Below are 6,000 nucleotides of genomic sequence, written 5' to 3'. Positions count from 1 at the left end.
TCATCTATACCTATAATCCTTAGGTTTGGTCTTTTTATTGTGTTCTGGATTTTCTGGATATTTTGTGTTACAAGCTTTTTGCATTTTGCATTTTCTGTGACTGTTGAGTCAATCATTTCTATGGTATATTCAGCATCTGAGATTCTTTCTTCTATCTCTTATATTCTCTTGTTGATATTTGCATCTATGTCCCCTGATTTCATCCCGAGGTTTTTTATCTCCAAAGTTGTCTCCCGTTGTGATTTCTTAGTCATTTCTACTTCTGTTTTTAGATCCTGGATTGTTTTGCTCAGTTCCTTCACTTGTTTGTTTGTGTTTTCCTGTAGTTCTTTAAGAGATTTTTGTGTTTCCTCTTTCATGACTTCTGCCTGTTGACCCAAGTTCTCCTGCATTTATTTTAAGTGATTTTTGTGTTTCCTCTTTATTGGCTTCTATCTGTTTGCCCATATTCTCCTGAATTTCTTTAAATGCCTTTTGTGTTTCCTTTGTAATGGCTTCATCCTTTTTCATGTTCTCCTGTATTTAAGAGATTTATTTATGTCCTTCATGTAATCCTCTAATAGCATCATGAGATGTGATTTTAAATCCAAATCTTGTTTTTCTGGTATGTTGGGGGGTATCCAGGACTTGCTTGGTTTCAGATGCTGCCATATTGCCTTGATTTCTGTTAGGAACATACCTACATTTGCCTTTTGCCATTTGGTTATCTCTGGTGTTAGTTGGTCCTGTTGTCACTGGCTGGTGCTTGAACATCCTGTGAGCCTGTAAGGCTATTTCCACACCACTGAATGACTGGGTTTCCCCTGGCACATGCTCTACTCTTGGGTGCCATTGGAATCCAGGTGTGCCTTGCCCAAAGCAATGTTATACTCGGCTGTCTCTGTGTACCTGGTGTTGCCTGTCTGGTTCGTCCAGGAGTGAAGATTGTGGAAGCTGAGGGAACACCTCCTCAAGTGCTTATCACTCTGTAGGGCAAATGTCCCAGGACAGGGCTGGCACACAGATGACCCACAGAGCTGCCCAGGCCTTGAGTGCAGGCAGAAGCCTGACAGGCTCTGTCCCAAGAGATGATAAACTCAGGATATCTCTGTGTACCCAGTGTTTCCTGTCCAGTCTGTCCAGGAGCACAATGATTACAATTTTATATATCCTCTTTAAGTGAGATCAGAATAAAGCAGACTTAGAAAAAGAAATATTAAAATTTTATGTGCTAGATTGAAGGCTATTAAACAGAGATTAGAGGATTCTTTAATCCAGAATAAAGAATCTTCAGAATAATTTGATCTGGAACATACAACAACAGCAAAAATGTAGTTCCAGATAAGAAAAATCCACAAAAGCTTGAGGAACTAGAATAGCAACTCACAGAGATGCCATATACTGAGTTTAAAATACAGATGCTTTTTAATAGTACTACAGTAGAGTAATGTCATATGATAGATTATGTGTTTTATTTTGTGGATTAGAAAATTAAAATATATGCACATGTATATATTATAATCAATACTTACTTGAGAATTTAATGAGCAACTGCTTTCAGTTCTCAAAAGGCTGATTTTGAGATTGTACATTTAGTAGAGGTGATGACAATCTTAGAAATGCCTTTGATCATATCCAAGTGGTGCAGGGAAGTACCTAACCACACATCAACACAGAGAGGACAGTAAACACAGGGGAGTCCTGCCCTGCAGCTCAGAGGATCCCATGCAGAACCCTCTGGCGGAAGCCTTCTTGTTTCTGTCTCTGGTTTGGGACCATCCTCTACCACAGTGTGCCATGTCTAAGTGGTGCAGTGTCAGGCAGGAGCCATTCTCACATAGATCTCAAACCCCCTCCTCTCAGCCATTTCTAGCCTACTTTCTCTGGCCTGCTTTTAGAAGGAAATGCACTAGCTTAAAGATTAGCCAAGTAAGCTAGATGGTCAGTACATGCAGAGTTCACCTGAGTGGGCTAGAACAAATGAAGCTCACCTGTGGTTAGGTTACCATAGCAACTCCTTTCCACTTCACCTCCTCATGATCAATTTATTATGCCAAGTTCCTGCAGCAATCACCAGCTTTTTCCTGAAATTCTGAGAGACATATCTGAGAAACTGCTCCTGAGAAATGATACTAGCCCCCTGAGATTATTCCCCAAATACAATGACTTTCCCTCTTTACCCTTACCTACACCTTGTTTGCTTCCCCTTAAATTACCTTGTGTAAAAAATAAAATTTGACAGCTTGATCAGAATACTATCTTGCTGTGTGTCTCTCGAGTCTCTTGTCTCTCACCTTCTCCTAGGTGGTCCGGGGACCCTATTGACTGTCCTGCAGATCGGGACAGTGCAGGAACACAGCTACCCACCCATCAGCATAGAGAGGACAGACAGCACAGGTAAGAACTGCTCTGCTGCTCAGAGGAAGCATCCAGAAATCCTGAGGACACAAGAACCTAAGAGCAGCCTGGAAAAGGAGTCTTCTATTTTCCTCCTGCACCCAAAACTGATTGGAGCCACAGAGCTACATACCCAAAAACAACTACACGAGAGCAGGTCTCACAGGAGTACCTATATGCATGTGTATACAGAGAGTATTGGTATCCCAGGAGGACAGATACAGAGGCTTGCGTGAGAAGGTAATGTATATATTACCAAGAGAAACCAAGGCAACATGGCACCATCTGAACCAAGTTCTCCCACAACAGCAAGTCCTAGATACCCCAATATACCAGAAAAGCAAGATCTGGATTTAAAATCACATATCATGATTCTGATAGAAGGACACAAATAACTCCCTTGAAGAAATATAGGAGAACATGACTCAACAAGTAGAAGCCCTTAAAAAGGAAACACAAATTCTCTTAAAGAAATAAATACAGGAGAACATGGGTAAAAGCACTCAAAGAGGAAACACACACACACACACACACACACAAAATCCTTCAAGAATTACAGAAAAACACAATCAAGTGATGGAACGGAACAAAACCATCCAGGATCTAAAAGTAGAAGTATAAACAATGAAGAAATTACAAAGTGAGACATCTCTGGAGATAGAAAGAATTTAGGAGTCATAGATGCAAGCATCAACAACAGAATACAAGAGACAAACGAAAGAATCTCATGCTGAAGATACCATAGAAAATATTGACTCAACAGTCAAAGAAGATGCAAAATGCAAAAAGCTTGTAACTCAAAACATCCAGGAAATCCAGGACACAATGAAAAGACCAAACCTAAGGATTATAGGTATAGAAGAGAGCAAAGATTTACAACTTAAAGGGTCAGTAAATATCTTCAACAAAATTATAAAAGAAAACTTATCTAACCTAAAGAGAGAGATGCCCATGAATATACAAGAAGCCTACAGAACTCCAAACAGACTGGAGCAGAACAGAAAGTCCTCCCAGTACATAATAATCAAAACTCCAAATGCACAAAACAAAGAAAGAATATTAGAAGTAGTAAGGTAAAAAGGGACAAGTAACTTATAAAGGCAGCCCTTTCAGAATTGCACCAAATTTCTCACCAGAGAAGATGAAAGCTAGAAGATCCTGGGCAGACCTCATACAGACCCTCTGAGAACACAAATGCCAGCCCAGACTAATATACCCAGCAAAACTCTCAACCACCATAGATGGAGAAACCATGAAATTCCATGATAAATTTACACAATATCTTCCCACAAATCCAGCCCTACAAAAGGTAATAGATGAAAAACACCAAAAGAAGGGAAACTACACCCTAGAAAAAGCAGGAAAATAATCTTCTTCCAGCAAACTCAAAAGAAGATAACCACACAAACACAACATCAAAAATAACAGAAAGCTGGGGCTGGGGAGATGGCTCATCAGTTAAGAGCACTGACTGCTCTTCTGGAGTTCCTGAGTTCAAATCCCAGCAACCACATGGTGGTTCACAACCATTTGTCCAGCTGTAATGAGATCTGATGCCCTCTTCTGGTGTGTCTGAAAACAGCTACAGTGTACTTACATAAGTAAATAAACTTTAAAAACAAAACAAAAATAACAGGAAGCAACAATCACTATTTTTTAATATCTCTTAACATCAATGGACTCAATTTCCCAATAAAAAGACCTAAACTAAAAGAAATAGTTTTCATGTAAATCTTCAATTTTATCAGAAAATGTTTGTAATTCCCCTTTCAATTAATTTAGTAATTTTTATGTCTACAACTTTATCTGCATTATTTTTCATGATAATCTTCAATTTTAACATGGTTTTCAATATATTTCTTCTATTTTATCAGCAATGTTTTCCATGTAAATCTCTGATGTTATCACAAAATATTTTAATTCCACCTTCAATTAATTTAGAAAGGTTTTTTATGTCTACCATTTTATCTGTATAATTTTCCATGAAATAGTCAATTTTACCATGTTTTTCTATATATTTCTTGAATTTTATCAGAAATATTTTCCATTAAATCTCCAATTTTACCTGAAAATGTTTATAATTCCATTTTCAATCAACTTAGAATCATTTCTATGCCCACCATTTTATCTGTATAATTTTCTATGATAGTCTTCAATTTCAACATGTTTTTCTATATATTTCTTCAATATTATCAGATATTTTCCATGTAAATCTTAAACTTTATTAGAAAATGTTTATAATTCCACTTTCAATCAACTTAGGAATACTTTTATGCCTACCATTATAATATCTATATAAAACTGTCCATGATAATCTTCAATTTTAACCTGTTTTTTACATTTTTCTATAATTTTATCAAAAATATTTTCTACATAAATCTTCAATTCTATCACAAAATGTTTCAATTCCCTTTTTCAATTAATTAGCAATGTTTTTATGTCTACCATTTTACTCTTTAATTTTCCATAAAAATTGTCAATTTTAACATGATCTCTATATATCTCTTCTATTTTATCAGAAATATTTTCCATGTAAATCTTCAATTTTATCATAAAATATTTTTACTTACTTTTTCAATAAAAGAACATGCTTTTAAAAACTTTTTGGTCCTGTTACCTATTTTAGTTAACTACAAAAGTAAACTTCATTTAGCTTCCTATAGCTTCTTTTCAAAGTTAAGGAGCTAGTAGCTAACTAGAAACAAGCAATTTAGATATAGGATAGATAGATAGATAGATAGATAGATAGATAGATAGATAGATAGATAGATAGATAGATAGACAGATAAAGATGATAGATAGATGGTTTTCAAAAACAAAAACCTCAGAAATACTGAGAATATATCATTTAAAAATGTTTTATTAATAAAAGGCTTTTCATGACAGTAAGATACAACTGCTCCTGGCAGCACCCTTACACCACTTCAAAGAAAATGATGAGCACTGAAGAACCTTCATATGGAGTTTACTTCTTTGTGACAATCTAGCCGCTGGGAAAGAAACTGCTCTTGCTTCCATTGCTGACAGTAGCTTGTCCAAACCTTAGACAAACAGGGAAATTGACAGCTGAGCTTCACCTAGACAAAGTAAGTAGTTCTTTATAATTCCTGCTTCACAGAAAAGTCTATCAAATGCTTTAGGCCAAAAGGCTGAAGATGATGCTTCAATGACACAGAGGAATTTTGGGTGACTGTAAAGGCATCCAGCTGTCTCTCTCATTTCTATAACTTTGGAAGCTGCTCGCTCTGCATAGTGGAGCATTTTCCTCTCTGGCATTGTGGGTCATCTTTTGAGTATATGCCCAAGAGTGGTATAGCTGGGTCTTCAAGTAGGTCTATTTGCAATTTCCTGAAGAAGCTCCTGGTTGTTTCCAGAGTGGTTGTACCAGTTTGCAATCCCACCAGCAATGGAGGAGTCTTCCTCTTTCTCCACATCCTTACCAACATGGGTTGTCACCTGAGGTTTTGATCTTCATAAGATGAAATCTCAAGGTCACTTGATTTGCATTTCTCTGATCACTAAGGACTTAGAACATTTCTTTAAGTTCTTCTCAGCCACTCGAGATTCCTCTGTAGTGAATTCTCAGTTTAGTTCTATACCCCATTTTTTGATTAGGTTATTTGG

The sequence above is a fragment of the Apodemus sylvaticus genome, chromosome 16 (genome assembly GCF_947179515.1).
Source record: "Apodemus sylvaticus chromosome 16, mApoSyl1.1, whole genome shotgun sequence".
Classification (NCBI taxonomy): Eukaryota; Metazoa; Chordata; class Mammalia; order Rodentia; family Muridae; genus Apodemus; species Apodemus sylvaticus.
The sequence above is the reverse complement of the archived record's forward strand: the minus strand, read 5'-3'. Positions refer to the sequence as shown.